This window comes from Mustela erminea, chromosome 10, assembly GCF_009829155.1.
Source record: "Mustela erminea isolate mMusErm1 chromosome 10, mMusErm1.Pri, whole genome shotgun sequence".
Lineage (NCBI taxonomy): Eukaryota > Metazoa > Chordata > Mammalia > Carnivora > Mustelidae > Mustela > Mustela erminea.
The window spans coordinates 26,190,470-26,209,109 of record NC_045623.1 but is presented as its reverse complement, the minus strand read 5'-3'; the positions used below and the strand labels follow the sequence as shown (position 1 = coordinate 26,209,109).

Sequence of the window (18,640 nt, the reverse complement as noted above, 5' to 3'; positions counted from 1 at the left end):
ATCTAACCAGAGGTCTCTTTAAAAAATGTTTAACGTGAAGAAGGGGCTCTCTTGCTTGGAAACATTAGGACCCACTGGTGAAGAGGAATAACAACAAGGGAGAATCAGGAAACCTAGATCTGCATGAGTTTCCTGTGCCCATTTGGTCCTCTCTGAAATGAACACTCTGGCTAGATGGTCTCCAAGTCTCCTCTTCAGTGGTACTGCTCTCCACTTGACAAACAGAATAAGGATGGGCAGACCTGATACCTACGTAAGATACCATCAAGTTGGGGAATAGGAAGAAAGACAGGTCTGGGTACTTAAGAAACTAATACCCGAGTTGAAAGAGAAACAGAAAACCAGGTGCAAGTAGGAGAAAGAAAGAATCTTGAAGCTGACAGAGTCAAAGCTGAGGCATAAATATTAAAGAAGCTTGTGTCAAGATCCAAGGAATACATGGACATGGTCCTAGCATGCAAGGAAAATGGACTTGGCAGGAATGATTTCAACAGAATAAGAAGGAGAAAAGATGGGAGGCAAAGGCCAAGAAGTAGGTGGTTGTGGTCAGTGACACAGGCAATAACTGAAGCCTAGATATGGATCCTGGTAGAGGAAAGAGCAAAGAGAGATTTTGTCTCACTTAGAGTGATAGGGATGGAAACAACCATATGCCTTAATTATTTTTTCTGTAAAATACACTGCCATGTTTCTAATATAGAGAAAGCTGAATGTTTCTAATAAAGAAAAGCTCTAAAAGAGTTTAATGAGAGATGAGGCTAGTGGGTTGAAATACGAGTTCTGAGTGAACGCAGATGAACCTGAAAAACAAAAACAAAAACAAAACAAAGAAAACTCTGAAAAGGCGAAGCAAAATAAACAGCGATTTCAACTGGCTCGCTTTCTTCCTTGCGTTTGTGAGTCTAGATAAGGAGCTTTGTGGTGGTGGGAAGGCAGTGAAGCTTTAATTGCCTATTAACTGGCTTCTTCTGTTTATATCCTTTCTCTACGCTGTCGTCTATCCCCTGACTTGGCCACTGCCGCCTATGCTAAATGGATTCTGATCAGCTAAAAATCACACAGTAATTTAAGCTGGAAATTTTAGTTAAATCCAGTCAATTCCCCAACATCTTTTCAAAAGGATGAAGGTTTTAATCAGTACAATACAAGCCATGGGGAATATGGGAGAGATCAGGTCAGAATGTGGGTCAGAAAAACTATAGAGGAAGTGCTAATGGGATAAGGACGCCTGAGCTTTTTATCTTATTAGCGCTTCCCATGTCAAATTAGCAAAATGGTTCAGGCACTAAAGTGTTGAGATAAAATGTTCATATGGTATGTGTTCCCCAGAAGGATTCTCTGTGAGCCTCTTCTAAGGAGATTCAACTTTTCTTCTCTTTTCTTTTTTATCTTCAGAGGTGAGTGCAATTATGTAAGCCAGACACATCTACTTTGTATCCCAGTGACCTCTGTGGAAATACAGCTTAATCAGCAAGACCACTGCATTACAAAATTCTGGGGGGCACCATTCACAAAGAAGCTGACGTGAATGGTGCCCCCTGGAGTTGTGCAAAGCTGTGGCCTTTTATCCAGATAAATTTCCTTGTTGTAAAATGAAGTAAAGGATACATGTTCTAGAAGCAGCACCTTGAAGAGAGCCTCATTAGAGTAACGGTATTTGTTTAAATAGCAGGGGTGCACATCAGTGTCATCTGAGTATCTTTTTCCTCCTTTTTTTTTCCTATGGAAGTATGATTGACATGTGACATTATATTAGTTTCAGGTATACGATATAATGATTCATTATTTTTATGTTTAAGTTGAAAAAGGATCACTGCAGTAAGTCTAGTTCACATCCTGAGTATCTTTTTCAATATTCACATGCCAGGTCCCTTTCCAGTCCTATATTTTGCATCACATGGATAAAAAATTAGACTTCTATAGGATGAAGAGAATTTTTTTTAAAGCCATTAATTTAATTAATAGACATTAAGAACTTTTCATGGGCCAGACACACTAGCCTTCTCTAAGTTAATTGACATATTGGAAGTAAAGCACTTGGAACAGTGTTACCTCAGAATATCACTATTATTATCTGTGAACATAGTAAACTCCTTCTTGCTCCAAGACTTTTGTTTTGTTTTGTTTTAAAGCTACGATTTCCCTCTCTCTTAGCATGTTTCTCCCCCCTTTTCCATACGCTTACCTTCTGTAGCTTAATTTTTTCTTTTTTTTTTTTATCCTCTGGGTCTCAGCTTAAAAAATCACTGCTTAACTATTCTATCTAAAGTAATTTCTCTCAGCTCTCTCTCTATTTGTTCCTGTCTCAGCTCCACATTGGTTTCCCACATAGCACTTATCACCACTTGTCAGGATTTTATTGATTTATTTACTTATTTATTGTCTGGCTCACCCAAGGATGGGTAATCTATGAGATGGGGGAAGTGTGTAAATATTGTAGGACCTCAGACAATCTTTATTAAAAGAATACGTGAATAACCGATGGATCACAGCACTTTAATTTTCCCAAGAAAAATTCAGTATTCAGTTCACCTGGAAGTCTACTCATTTTTTTTTTTTTCCTGGGCTTTTGAGTCAGATTGTGAAACCAGTTTTGATGAGATGCAGTCAATGTGTTTACTGATTTCTTTTCAAATTCGAGAAAGCTTTAAATTCAAGAGAAACGGGTTGCCACATAAGCGGCAATTTCTTAATACTTTGTGGGAGTGGTAGCCTCATAAGTCTCATGTGCAAGCTCCTCGTGTATCACAGCAAACACCCTGAAGCCTAACGTCAAAATATGGAACACTCAATTATTGTATGTGAATGTATTCCTGATTCAATCACACAGATACAGTTTGTGTAAATGACACTATAAATTTCCATATGTTCTAATTTTTTAGAAAGAGATGGTTTCTAGGGTGTTTCCTCTACCAAATTTCATTGACTTAGACGCTATCAGATGCAATAAGTAGAGACTGTTATGCCCTGTGTAATATATAAGATGTATGTGGCATTGTTTTGCTGTGACAAAAATCAATGACCCTCACATTGGTTGAATTTTTACCACTGACTGATGTTCAACTCGGACTTCATCTGCAGTGGCTGTGATGGCAGAGTCAAGTGGTGGATGTAAGGTTGTCTGATCCAGCCCCTTAGCAGGCAAATGGGGAGAGGAACTGATTTCCAAGAGAAGTTCATGTGGACAGCCACATACCTCAAAATCAATCTTCTCCATTTATCAGCACACACACACACACAAATCTATGGAAATGAAAATAAGAACAGAAAATTTAAAGTGGCCTTTACAAAAATATAAAATAGTGATTTTGGAAAAATATATCCCGCTTCATATAAACTTTTTATCCAAATACACACTATCTCACTGTATGTAAGACTCTATATGTTTCCTTATGTAACATCACATTCTTTGAATTTATGAAGAGGAAAAATTTTATTCTAAATAATCTTCCTAGTTTTAATTTTTCCTCTGATGTATGCAATCCTGGGGTAGGGTGAAGAACGTTATTTCAATTCTGCTGTCTCTTTTCCAGCTTTCAGAATGTCTGAGTCTCCTCAGGCATGATTTCCCTGACTTAAGTTTCACTGGATAACTAAGAGCCATTCCTTCCTTGATTATCCTTGGTCCACAGTAAATATCTTTCTTTTCCTTTCCCTTTCTTCTCTTCCACCTTCTCCTTTTATCTTCCAAAAACCCATTATTATTTTCTCTAAACAACAATTCTCAGTTTCTTTTGTAGTTACACAACTGTTGTGAATATTAATGGTATCCTTCAAGGGGTATTATTTATAGCAGGAAATAGGGGTCTTTGATCAGTGTTTTTTCTTAAATAAAAACCTCATGCACTGTGGGTAGATTGTGTTTCTCTTATGTTGGGCATTTCGTCGCTCATTTCCATCTTTCCTTATATTACAGAGTTGGAGGCCGTTGGAGACTTTTAAGTTGTTCTTTTTAAAAAGCCTTTTTCCCCTTTATTATGTGATCTCTCTAATGCTGTCCCTGTGTATGGTGATGTCTGCCCTGGTTGGAAATCCTTTCGCTACACTCCCTAAAGGCAGCAAGTGATTCAGGGGGGAGTGTGTAATTTGTTTTGTACCGTGGAATTCCTGCCATGCCTATATGTATTTAGACCACAGGCAAACCAATAAAGTTGTCATAGAAACAAAGCATTTCATGAATAAATCAATCCATAACAAACTTGTAAACTTCAAACAACCCACTGTGCCTTAACAACACATCCGTTTACATACACAAAATAATCATGTTTGTAATGAGCAGTGCACAATATTATTCTTTCCCATACATTTGGTCCTGTTTGCCATCTTATAAATATTCCTTAATGTATTTTTATGCAGCCTGTGGATTCCTACTGAGCTGGAATGAAATAAGTAACTCTAGCTGGGCATGATTATACTGGAAAAGTAGACTTTTAAAAATGTAGCTCATGGTGAACCCCAGTTCAAACAGTCTGCTCAGAATACCTACTCAGATGACCAGAGGGAATTGAAAACATGGCTAAGCAAAGTTTCCTCATTTTGATCAACTCCAGGATTCTTTTTCACTTTTCAGTTTCCCTGTTTGGCTCTTACTACCCTGTTCTGCATACAGTGTCTTCAGAGAATGTGGCTGACTGGCAGGGGCAGGAAAGGTAGGGATAAGGGAGTTAGTTGAAAAATGACACTGAGTATTTTACAAAGGACGAATGGTTTCTGCCAGAAACCATCATGACTGGATTGGAGAAAGAGAGCACTTTCAGGAGGAAGAGATAATATTATTGTGTAAAACTTAAATTCCTTCTTAGATGGTAAAAGGACAAGAAAAAGGCACGGTTAGGAAAGGAGGTCAGTGTAATACAAGTCCTCCAGGGCTTGCTCGGGCTTCCTGAACACAACAACTTTCCTTATTTTCATTCTGACTGAAATTCTCTCTGTGGCTGCATTTAGGTCCTGCTTCACAGACATGGTACACTAGATTGTCTTGTAGAAGTACCCTCCATTCCCATGGGTTCAGTGAAGGACTTTGACCATGACTTCATCGTGACATCTCAGCCTAATTAGACAGCTCCCAAATGCCTGTAATCACAGGAGACTTCTATCCATATTTTATGGTGTAGATGTGAATTTTATTTTCTAATAATTGAATTCTGCTTTACTATGTTAAGCCTCTCTTTTTGCCCCCTCATAACATCTGAGAAGATTCCATAACTTTTCAGCCACTAACAGTTATTAACAGTTTGTCTGATCTATTTATAATCTTAATCCCCTATTTCATTCAAAACTCTCTCTTCCACCATCTAAGTGAGGAGGGTGGCTTTAGTCAACCCTCTTACTTTCCTTTTCTTACTCCAAGGGCTTATGTAGACCTCTGGGACATCTCTGTTCCTAAGGTCTACTCAGTTTAAAGAAGAAGATGGACAGGGCAGGCTGAGATTTTCTTATGCTACTCGACAGGCTCTTGTTCATTCCAGTGTCTGTGCTTCTAGTGACCTCTCCTACCAACGTTTAGTCTTGCATAGATGGTGTGCATAGTGTTCTTGTGTCTTCAAAGCCCATCAGCCATCGATGACACCATGATGTGGATGAAATAGTGTTCCCCTGAAATTTGTGTGGATTTGAACCTGTGAAGGTGAAATTATTTGGAAATAGGGTCTTTATAGATATAACCAAGTTAAAAGAAGTCATGCTGCATTAAGGATGGCCCTAACCCAGTGACTGGTGACTTTGTGAGGCAAAGGAAATTCAGAAAGAAGAGGAGACACCCTGTGAAGATGGAGGCAGAGACACAAGTGAGGCATCTGCAAGGCCAAGACCACGAGGGATTTCTGACAACCACCAGAAGCTAGGAAAAGTCAAAGAACGACTCTCCCTTAAGGCTTTTGGAGGAGAGCATGGCCTGCCAGCACTTTGGTTTTGTACTTCTATCCTCAAAAACCATGAGAGAATAAATTTCTATTATTTTTAAGCCCCCCACCCACTCCCCAGTTTATTGTACTTGGTACAGTAGGCCTGGGGCACAAATAGTAGGCTCCATACTTCAGACTCCCTTTTTAGACAGAAAAAAAGCAGCAAGGGCCTTTCAACATCCTTACACACCTCCAGATCAGTATTCCAAACTGAAGTCATTCTTGCCCTAAATCTGTTCTTCCATATGTATCTCTAGCTCAGGGCTGGCGCTCCCCACCTCTGTGCCTCCAGCCTCACCCTTGAAAGTCGTCCTTTCAACCCTTGCCTTTCCCTTACATCATTCCCTCCCCACACGGTTAATTCTTCATTTGCTTCAGAGTGAAATCCAGTTTCTTGAGGTTGATTATGCCTTCATTGTTTGCCGTGTGGCTGCCTCACTCGCTGCGCCAGCAACCACATCGGTCATGATACTCTGCTTCCTGTGTTAGACTGCCTGTAGTTCCTTACCCATGTCAGCTAAGGAGATGGGCTCTCTACTCCTCCTAGAGGCCCCAGCAGCACCCCACATAAGGTAATCACCGACGGTTTCTGCTCTGTCTCACTAACAATGAGGTCATCAGGGCAGATGCTTGGCCTTATTTATCTCTGCTCCCCTTCGGAAAAAAAGGAAAGCCTGCTCTGTCTGGAGAAATGAATGGAGAAAACGCATGGTGTGAGTAGAAGTAGAGCCAAGGGAGAAAGCTCAAGAAAAAGGAGATAAAACTAAAGAAAGACAGAGTAGCCTATGACGATGGGTTACTGCAACCCTTCTGGAAAGTCAGTTTTCCACAAACAGTAAAGGGATCATTCATGTGTTGATCATGCAATAAATACGTGATAAGTGGCAGAACAAATGATGACATACACAAACGGCTTCCTCTGTATCAGACCTATGCTAAGCACTTAACCTGCATTTCTCCCTTAATCTACATGGCAGCCTCATGAGACATATGTTTCCCTCTTATTAATGAAAGAAATGGCTCTGAGACATTAAGTAAATTTTCCAAGGTCACACACTAAGTAAGTGGAAATGGGATTTGAATCCAGGTGTGCCTGAATCTGAAGATAGGATTTTAACAACTAAGATTTGTTGTCCTTTTGTGTTACACAGGTTCTGATCATTATGGAATATTCTTCTACAACTGAGAAGGTGCAGCTGCTGAATGCAGTTTTCCCTTATTGGCACAACATCAATCTAAAGTCGGTAAGGAATATCTTCATTAAGGAATATTCTGCCCAAGTTTCATACCTCAGCAATTTATTTAATCTTTGCGTCATGGAGAAGTGTGGTAAACATTTTTAGGATATTAAGGAGAAACTTTTAAACATTTGTGGTGTGTGTTTCCTTGAATGTAAAACAGAATTATTATTGAGCATTGCTGTAAGTATTACATGAACTAATAGGAAAGGTTAATTTTCCTTGTCTTTTCTCCACCTTTCTCTTGAAATAAAAAGATCAAGGAATTTTAGCTATGGTTTCCATATAGTACCATATAATTTATAAAAATGCCTTTATATTTACTTAATCCCATGGGAATAGACAATTCATAGTAAGATGTATTTCATGTAAGATCTACTATTAGGAGTAATGCACCTGACCAGCATATGTGGAGGGTTGAAAAGATATAGTTTCTGAGGGGTCCTCCCCATTAGGCTAGACTGGATATCCCACAGCAGTGAGTGCCAACTCAATTCTGAGCCGATCCTTTGCTCTTGGTATCCCCAGGCACCCAGTGATCACTCAGCAGCTAGCTGTGGACCACAGAGCACATCAGTGTCAACCCCAGTCCCCAGGGAAGCCTCATGAGATAAGGACAGTATAGAAAGATCTTTTCTGGCTTATAGTTGTCTTGAATTTAGGTTTCAAAGAATCTTAGACTTTAGACTCTTAAAATTCACTGGGTCAAAAGCAAAAGCCAGATTCCTAACCTGAAGTTTATTGTGTGCATTTTTTTCTTAGTGGAATATCCACAGGACTCAACACCTTTTTAAAGTGATTTACAAACCAACAATGGTTAAGGACTATTTTGCCTTAGGACTGTTCTGAGGATTCTTATCAATTCCTGATTCCCAGGAGTCTGGCCCCATGATTCCCTCCTCCCCTAGAAGCACTGTAAGGTGCAGTTAAGTCTGAGAAACTTTTTGAAGTATTTTCAGGCTTTGTACAATTGCCTTCATAGTAGTTGGATTTAATAGTTTTTGGATGATAATTGTGGCTTTTGACTTCTGAATGAGGCTGTCGGTTTTGAGCAGCGCCGAGTAGACATTTATATATTACGGAAATTCAAGCTGTATTGCGGGTCTGTTCGCTGAGGCTCTTTCTTCTTGAAATTGCCACATAGCCATCTTTCCCACTTCAATTTCTGTAAACACTAAGTGAAAAACAAAATATATTCATTGAAGAGGGGAGTAAATCTTTATTCAATTATTTATCTGTTTTTTTGGGGGGGGGTGGTCCATCTTAACATATCTAAGACATAATTTTAGGTCAGTGTTTGTAACCTGAGAGACTCAGGTTCACATTTTGTGTTCTTGACCTACTTGAACTGAGTGGTAATGATAGTGAAGATAATAATATCTCATTCTCAGAATTACAGGGACAAATAACTGTTTGGTAAGGGTGAGTGCATGATGGTTTGGTGGCAAGCACCGTAGTAAGTGCTTTACATAAAATATCTTCAATGAATCCTTGAAAGAACCCATGTTAAAGGTGAGAGAATTAAGGCTCCGGTGAGTAATGGCTCTAGGCCCCAAACACGGTCAGTGACAGAACTGTAGTACACATCGCCTCCAGCAGGACCTCGCAGATAGCACGTGCTTACCACATAGTCGCCCTTCATCCTCTTTTCAGTTCAGGAGAAAACAGTAAGCCTTGTGGGACAAAGTCTGACCTCTTTCTTTTCTTTCTTTCTTTCTTTTTTTTTTTTTTTTTTTAAGATTTTATTTATTTATTTGACAGAGATCACAAGTAGGCAGACAGTCAGGCAAAGAGAGAGGGGGAAGCAGGCTCCCCGCTGAGCAGAGAGCCCGATGTGGGGCTTGATTCCAGGACCCTGGGATCATGACCTGAGCTGAAGGCAGAGGCTTTAACCCACAGAGCCACCCAGGCGCCCCTAAGTTTGACTTTCTTTTTGTTTCTTGTGGCTGCACCCAACCAGCCTCTAAGCCACTCCTTGGGGCCTCACCCCGTGGTTTTCCCTCTTTCCAGCTCTCTATCAGAAAGGCGGATAACTTACTGAAAGGCATCTGCAGACATTATCTGGTAATTAGGCTCATTAATTTTATAGGAAATTCTTTAATTTTCTGTGGGGCCATGTTCTTGAAATGCATTATCTCCCTTTTATGACTTTGCTTGCCTCGGTGTCAGTAGAGATTAAAGGTAACATGCCCTGCTGGGAACAAACACAATTTTCCAGCAGCTGCATTTTGTTTTCCTTAATAATTAACAATTGCTGCTGACTAACCCTTGCAACATTAAATGCCCACCTTATCACAAAGGAGTGGGCATTGGTTTGAGGAACTCACAAGGGATATCAGAAAAAGAAGTGTGATTAAAGCATTAAAGATTTAGAAGTTGACATTAGGATGAAAGGTGGAATTACAGTAAATATAACGCTGTTTAACATTAAATAGAATGTGTTGTACTTGAAACAGTTGTTCATTTCAACATTAATTATTAAAGGAACCTGACAACTCATTTTTAATTCACAACTAAAGACACAATTTCTTGAGATATAAATACAACAAAGGAACTCAGAGGGTTGGTGCTTCTTTATCGTTAATGATTCCATGTTTTTTTCTTGATATAATCTATAAACAAATTAGAATGGAATATGCCTAAATTGTATAAACCAGGCATAATTTGTGATGATATAATGCCACTGGACAGAGAGATTAAGAAGTAAGTTAGGTTATACTGGAAATTGTTTCACATATTCCTCATTATTTCTATTTCTATTTCTTTCTTGGAGATACACAATTTAAAGGGCATTTGAGGCAAACTTTGTACTTTATGCTTTAAATCAATTTTCTTCTGGGGGCAGGGAAAGCACATTCATCCTTTGCTTTTTAGTGAGAGACAAAAACCAGATAATAGTATGACCAGATATACATTGCCAGGGTTTCTATGTGAAATTGGTAACTATTCAAATTGGATTTTAAATCTACTGTCCTTTAGAATCTGCATGACGTTTGGTGAGTAAAACTATGGAGGAAGCTCTTGAAGACCAAATGACATTGTACAAATGTACTTGCAAGAGAGAGGAAAGATGGCTGGCCCAGTAAAGGAATTTATGGTGGGGGAATTCACAAGGGCAATTTCATGTTACTCTTTCTGGTAAAATACAATAAAAGTCAATAGTGCCACTGAATGATTATGATTTATTTTTCACTTTAAAGAATGTCTTTGGATTGGTATTAGAGTGTTCAATTTAGCAGGGCCTGGGTACCTTTATTGCATGACTGGAAGTTGTAAAATATTTAGGATCATCATTAAGAGTCTTCGAATTTTATCTATTTCAAAATAAACTGAACTATGAAAAGGGCTGACGATAAGTTATGACAAACACGTAGTTTCCTCAGAGTATGTTCTTTACTTTCCTCTTGTTTGGGTTTCTCTCTTACGCTATAGTTGCTCTGTCTGTGCTGAGAAGGAGATAGCTCTGGTGTGTGATAGCTCTCAGTATACTTAACATATCCTCACACACTGTGTCTGGGAGCTTAGGCTAAGTCATACTTCCGTAACAAAAGACCTCAGAATGTAATGGCTCGCATTAATGAAGGTGTATTTCTTGGTCATGTTACATCTTCACTGAGGGTTGGCTCTTTGCTCTGGGACTAGGACTGAAGGAGCATCTTCAGTCTGAGATGTTAGTGTCGCGGCCGAGGGAGAAGGAAAGAGGGCAGAATCACTTGATGGTTCTTAAAGCTTCTGCTTGAAAGTCATGTGTCACTTCAGCTTACATTTTATTGGTCAAAGGAAGTCGCAAAGTTAATTCTGATGTTACTGGCATAGGGAGGAATAATCTCCTGTGGAAAAGGCAGCCGCTTTCACAATCATGAAACTTGCCTGCTCCCCACGTATATATGTCCTGAAGTTTTTCTTTGGTTCTATAATTTGAGATATATGAACAAAAGTTTTGTTGAGGGGGTTTAGGCTGAGGGCTTGCACCCCATGCTCCCTCTTCTAATCTTAAAAGGAGGATTATCATGCTGATATTTGTAACAGAAAAAAATTCAATGTGAATGACTTTTTATTTAGAAAAATCAAGCCTCGATCCGTGTGCTGGGGTTGTTGAGAAAACAAAATTCTGTCAATTGACCCTGCCCTCAGGAATATGGATCAGAAAAATTGGATAGGTCCTATCAATTGTGGCATGTGTTTATACTACCATCCTGAAATGCACATCTAGAATTAAGCATACCCTATGGCTATTAGGTTGGCTGTATTTCTCAGTGTGAGAGTAAGATGAAATAGTTACTGCAAAATATAAGGTCATTACCCTATATGGATAAAGGGGTAACTGCCCCTGAAATGAGTTATAAAAACCTCATTTTACAAAATAGGAAAATAAAGCATATTTATGATGACAGAGAATAATTTTTAGAATATCTCTTGAATCATGTTGTAGAGTTTGCAAAGTGCTTTTACAAAAATCGTCAATTGAAGTAGGCAGGGTATATATTACTAGCCTCATTTTCTGTGTGAGAGAACTCGAGTTCAGCGAGGTTAAGTAACTTGCCTCAGGAAATGACAGACCTGGGATTCAAACTCAGACTTTCTGCTCTAAGTCCGGTATTCTCTCTGCCAACATAAACGGCCTCCCAATACACAATGCCATGTCCTACTCCTTCTCATTGTGGGAGGGAACAAGATGAAGACCACATTGGCAAATACATTACAATGGAAAAGAACACAGACTCCAGTGGAGTCCTGGCTGTGGTACTTCAGCTGATGTTAATGTGTTTAGATGGGTCTCTTCAGCTCTCTGTGCCTCAGGTTTTTTTGTTTGTTTGTTTGTTTGTTTGTTTTAACTGCAAAGTCAGGGAGTTGGATTATAGGTTTTCTCATGGTCTTAATAGTACTACTTTATAAACTTTCTCGTGGTCTTAATAGTACTACTTTATAAACTTAAAAACCTACGGAGTCTTGTCATTCACCCTGGTCCCCAGGACCCGGATACCCACCCCATTAAGTAGGAGAATGCATTTTCCCTGACGCACTAACGTAAAACTGCCCTGGTGTTGTAGTGATCAGTTTTGCTGTTGCTGTTAGCACCAGGAGCTTTTTAAGAAAAGAAAAAAAAAAAAGAAGAGAAAAGAAAAGGGAAAGGAAGGGAAGGGAAGAGAGAAGAGAGGAGAGGAGAGAAAGATCAACTTAGTCTTGTAACTGAGAGTCCAAGGTAGCACAAGCTCCAGACAGCACCAAAGACAGGAAATGAGAAAATGTCCGCCCTTGTTCTGCTTTCTTGCATGTGCTCGTTCTCTCTCCCATGCTTCCTTTCTCCTGTTCTTTTCTCCTTTCCTCTCATCACTATTTGTCTCTGAACAGCTTTAGTTTTCCTTATGGTTACCCTTTTTTTTTTTTTTTTTTCATTTGTTGCTCTATGGGGATGTGGTTACTGGTAGCTCCAGAGACACAGTTTTCCATCTTCTATAACATAATATGAAAGACCTCCTCTCCAGTCCAAATCAAAAGAGCTTTGGGACAGACTCTGATTGGCTCAGTTTGGACTGCCTGCCCTCCACTAACTAATTACTGGCAAGGTGAATGTGATTTGGCAAGGTGAATGTGATTTGGCAAGGCAAAAGGTGATTTGCCAGGCCTGTGTCATCTGCTCAGCCCACTGCCCTATATATATTTGGTAGGCCCTATAGAATCACACAGGGACGGGCATCTGGGTGGCTCAGTGGGTTAAAGCCTGCCTTCGGCTCAGGTCATGATCCCCAGGGCTCTGGGACTGAGCCCCGCATCCATCTGGCTCTCTGCTCAGTGGGGAGCCTTCTGCCCCCTCCCCCATCGCTTCGCCTGCTTCTCTGCCTACTTGTGATCTCTCTCTCCCTGTCAAACAAATAAATAAAATCTTAAAAAAAAAAAAAAAAAAGAATCACACAGGGATGAGGAATGGCAGTTTCCCAAAGAAATCAGATGCTGATATCAGAAGAATGGGGAAGGGGCTATTGTGAGAAAAGCACAATAAATATTCACTGCACACAGTGAACATACATCTGACTTGTCTCACTTGAATCGGATTCCCAAAATGAATGGAAGAGAACTTGATAATGAGGCAGAAAATATTAGGCTTCAAGATATGAGGGTATAAACATTATCATGGACGATACCCAGGTCGTACTGCCCAACCCCTCCAATGAACTAAAGAGCATACAGATTATCTATTTTTGACAGTATTCTTAATTTTAGGAATTGATCACAACACACCCATACTTCCTTTAGGATTCCATTAGGAAAATCTCATATACAATTTTACTCATAAGACTGTTTCTCAAAGCCTGTTTTATGGACTTCTAGTCTTGGAGCTGTGAGTCAAAGGTTCTATGGCAAAATTCTGTTGAGAAATGCTTCTTATTATGTTCATCCCTGGAGAGGGACAAACCTCATAATCTAGCTTTAGCACATTTAAAGTCATAGTAAAGAAACTTCGTTGAAACCAGCATTTCCCAAGTACATTTGATTAGAGAACACCCCAACCCCACACACACCAAAGAAAGAGTGAAAGAAAGGTAAGAAACAGAAGATGTAATGATATCCTATGGAGGTTCTTTGGGTGGAATTTTGGGAAATAGTGATCTAAATCAATGTTGAAGCTGCATATATTTGTCTTATATCCCCTGGTGGGACAAGAAATTCTTCTAGTACTTACTTCCCTGTTGTTTAGAGTTAATACTTCTTTCAAATTTCATGAGAAGCAAATCAGCTTTAAGTTACTTCTGCATGACAGATAGGTTAGAATTTACCAAATCCATAAACTCTTTGCTATCGTAAATACAGAACCTGGGATATAGAGGCAAACGGAACCCCCACAACCACAAACTTATGGCAAAGAAATTATTTATGTGCAAGGGAATGTGCGGGACATTTGAAATCCAGAAGTGAACAAGACAGATCCAAAGTCCTTTGGATTGTGTAAATACTAGCATGTCCTTTCATCTCCGAGCTTTACTTCCCTTGCATGGAAAATTGTGATAATTTACACACTTCTCAGAGCTGTTTTGGAAATTACATGGAAGAGTGGTTGTCAAACAGAGCTTAATAATTATTAAAAATGTTTAATTTCTTTCTGAACATTATTGAGCATCTGTTGAATGCAAGGACAAGGCTAGGTGCTGGCAGCAGGGGAATTAACAACAAAAAAGAAAAGTAATCGTCTTGAGTAGAAAAATGCTTACAAACATCTTAGGAAAGAATATAACTATTTACAAAAAGATAGACAATAAAAGGCAGCAAGTGGCAAGGACCAAATGAGGGTCCCAGGCATTAAATACTGCAGAAGCTCAGAAGGGAGAGAAACCTGTGCAGGGGTGGTGCGTTCACACAAAGCTTTATGGAGTCTCTGCTCCTTTGAAGAAAGCAGAGGAGGGTGAAGAACGAATTAGGAGAGGAAAATGGTATAAACAAAGCCACGGAAATGAGAACAGTTGGGCTTTCAAGGAACAGTGAATAGATGAATATGATTGTAGTGGATGAATTTATTCAGCACAGGTAGAGTGTAAAGCTGAGTGTGTAGATTGTTCTAAGAATGAAACACTTCGAATGCAAGACTGAAGCATCCATGTGCATAAAAGACATTAGAGATTTCCATGGCAGGAAAGTGGCATAATAACAAAGCTAATTTTTCCAGTCAAGTAATATGGCAGTTGTATGCAAGAACTTGGGCTTGGAAGGAAAATTTTAACTTTTAAAACTTTTGGCTAATATACTACTTCTCCTGTTGTTGTTGAACCGTGGCTTATCATTAAAAACAAGTAGAAAATAAATGTCCCACAATGGAGAATTGGTTAAATAAATGGAATACACAATGGAATATATCACAGCCACAAAAAATGATGTTTCAGAAGAATATAACAGAAGAAAGTTTACTGTACTGAAAGCAAGTTACAAGACCGGAATATACAGTGTGATCTCATTTTTAAAATTTTTAAAAATTTTATTTTACTTTTTCAGTGTCCCAAGAGTCATTGTTTATGTACCAACACCCAGTGCCCCATGAAATACGTGCCCTCCATAATACCTACCACCAGACTCACCCAACCCCCCCCCCCACCACCTGAAACAAACTCTCAGTTTGTTTCTCAGAGTCCACAGTCTCTCGTGGTTCGTCTCCCGCCCTGATTTTTGACTTTGGGTGGCACTGTTATAGTTGGTCTTTATTTTTTTATTTTTGCAAATCTACATTTTCTGAATCCTCTACAGTAAGTTATATTACTTTTACAGTGAGGACAAAAATCTATTATAATTTTATAAAGGCTGACCTAGAAAAAACCCTGTGGATTTCTAGACTGTGTGGAGTGTGGGAAGCAGCAAAGGAAGTGGCAAAGGAAATAGCGAATTCATATAGAATCAGCATTACACCCCAGCCTGGCAGGAAGGGGCTGGAACTGGAGCACCTGCCAAAAGTGGAGCTCTGAACTCTCAGAAAAGGCCTCTGGATTTGGTGCTATGAGTCGCTGATAGCTGCTCTTGAGAAGTGTGGTAGAGAGAAGCAGGAGAGAGTGTGGTCATTCCATTGCTTAAGGTGTCCTGTCACTGACCATACAGTCAGCCCCTGCGCATGCCTGCTCTGGACCTGGGCACAGCCTCGCTGAGCGCCCTCTGCACCCGGCAGCCGTTTTCGTGCTCCTGCCCTTGCAGCAGATCGTGGGCTAGACTGTTACAACCATTGCGGACTCCCTCAGCGCGGCAGGTGCCTCCAGAGACTGTTAAATGCAGACGCCTGGGCCCAGTCCCAGACCATCTGATAAGAGTATTTGGGGAGTCCGCTTTTGAAAAAACCTCCAAGGTGATTCGTAAGCATAGGCAAGTGGCAGAATCTCTAAGTTAGGGTGTGTGCTACATGCCGTGGATCTGGACACAGAGTGGAGAGGACTGAGCCTGGGAGTTTCTGTAAATAGCACAGCGGGGTGTTTTAGTCAGGAGTCAGTAAGTCCAGGGTGTGGAGAAACCATCCTTTGGAATCCAGCTGACACCAAGGCATGTGTTCTGGGAGCCTCTGGGGGCTGGGCAGCAGTACACAACCAGAAGGTAAGAAAGGGCTTGCTTGGCTCCTGGGAGTGACAGTCTATTGGAAGGGGCTTGCATTCAGTTTCCCAATTGGCCTGAGCTGAGAACCAGTGCAACTCCCCTTCTTACAGGACCCCCCCCCCCCCAAGAAGTCAATGCGCTGAGGCTCTCTACCTGTGCAGCTAAAAGCTGTCATAAAGTGGTCAGGATTAGATCAGCCAAAGCAAAGGACCTCTTGAAGAGACACTAATCAGGATTCAGAGACCAGAGGTTCTTTTCGAATCGAGAGAGGAGACCTCAGGGGGGCCCCATCCATCCCATTATAAAACATGTATAAATAAATTGTTCTGGATTATATTATGGCTTCCAGTGATTTGCTATCCCTCTCCTAAAATCTTTATATTCTCCACCCACTGACATCAGGCTTGCCCGTGTGACTGACTTTGGCCAATCACATCTAAGTGGAATTGACGCAAGTTGCTTGCTCATGGAGATGTTAAGATCTGTCCTCTGGTTCTGCCATCTCTCCTACCTTTTCTTCCTCGCAAATATATTTCTAAAAGCATTCTGGAGAATGTGTATCTGCCAGAAGATCTGGTTATCCCTAGTCATTCTGCATTGTCCACACACAGGGCCAAAAATGTTCTAGTCTGCTCTGCTCTTATCATTTACAGCAGTAAATCCCCTCACCTGAGAAGTAGGTAGACACAAACTGGTTTCTCTTTCTGCCCTCTGCACCAAAGCTAAGGATCTTTGCATGAGTGTTCTGACATTCCAAAACTCTTCTCTTCCTTCTTCTGATAGCAGCAGGTGCACATTCTTCAATACAAGGGACAAGGGACATACTACTTGGAATGTCAGAGAAAAGTCTTCAGTTTACTTAATGAAGCAATCTTCCCTTGGAGATATTGTTCATTTTGAAGCACAGACCTCCAAATCCTGCTCCTGGGATCTAATTCTTAAAGTTAGGGATGACAAGGATCAAGTTCTCTCTTCCCCTCATGGTACCTCTCCAGGTAGAAGAGATTTTCACTGCATTGCCAAGAGTTGGAAGTAGTGTGACGACTCCCTAGTAGCCAGACATCATCAGAGGCTGTGAAACTTTCACGAAGCTTATGAGGTTGCTTATGAGGAAAATAATTAGATTTAAAATAAAAAAGACATCTACTGGCCTTCTTTTACAAATTCCAGAGATGGCTAAGAGCCTTGCAAAAACACCCCATTGCATTCTAGGCCAGTCCCAGGAGTGTCCTGATGACGGCTATTTTTGAACTAGTGGTGCATGCAAGGAAAAATCTGCTTTGAATGTAGATGAGTAAACAACTCAGTACATAGAAATTTGAATTACTAAAGAAACAATTTCTACATATTTCACCTTTCCTCTTATATTCTCTCCCGAAGACACATGGTTAAGAAAACAATCTGAATCTGAATACAGATAAGCTAACTACTCTAAACATACCCCCCCAAAAAGAAGAATTGTAAGAAGAAGATTCTTTAACTAGAAAGTCTTTCTCCAAATTGGGATATTTCTTTAGATGTGATGCTTTTTTTTTTTTTTTTCTATTCTTGTTTATTTTTGTTTGTTTTCACTATATACCGTAAGCACCCTGTTCAGAAGAAAACTATTACATAGGAGCACCAAATAACAACTCAGTCTCCCTTTTTGACATGATTTGTAGCAGCCAGCCCATCAAATAAAGGAAAGTAAATGAACTTGTCTTCCCGCTGGCCTTTGGAGCCAGACTGTTAATGGGAGACCCTGGTCCATCTTTAAGAGATCTGATCTATTCAGAGGGAGACCATGGGACCACTTTCTCACACCTAATGGAAAGTGTAGTGTAGGGAAAAGACACAGGCTTTGTACTGAGATACTTAGAAATTTAAATCCTGGCTCTGACTCTCATCAGCTATGAGAGCCTGAAAAATTAATTTCCCTGAACCTGTTTGACCATGTGCAAAAATGTGACTGATGTGTAGCTATAAAGGTTAAAGATTATGTGTATTACACATGGGTCAGATCTTGACCCACTAGATGCCCAACAAATTGCACTTCTTTCTTTTTGTGGATTATTTTTGTTTTTGTCAACTAAGACCATCTATTTGTCCATCCATCTAACCCTCCATCCATCCAGAAAATCAGAGAGAAATGTAATAATAAAGCTGAATCTTGGTCTTGCTGCATGGCTCCTAATTACTATATGTGGATCATTGAAATTAAACATATTATTTTTTTTTCTTTCTGGAATAAAAAATAGAGTATAAGCTTTTGTAAGCTTAGATTTTGAGCCTTAAGGCTTTCACTTAAATGGACTGAGCTCTCGAAGCATGCTTATAAATAATAGAAAAAAGAATACACACGTACATTCTAGGTAAAAATGTGCTTACCATTGAGTTTGTCAAACTTGAAATTCCTATTAAGTTTCTTTCTTGTACTGCTGCACTAACAGTATTTTACAT

The 18,640-nt window shown here is 39.9% G+C and overlaps 1 protein-coding gene across 1 annotated transcript in view; it reads left to right on the top strand.

Moving 5' to 3' along the window:
- LOC116567492 overlaps nucleotides 1–18,640 on the top strand; it is a 545,558-nt gene that overhangs the window by 280,248 nt on the left and 246,670 nt on the right. Inside the window, exon 4 of the mRNA XM_032302557.1 lies at nucleotides 7,055–7,147. The gene's annotated coding sequence lies outside the window, so the exon portion shown is untranslated. The remainder of the gene's footprint in view (nucleotides 1–7,054; nucleotides 7,148–18,640) is intronic.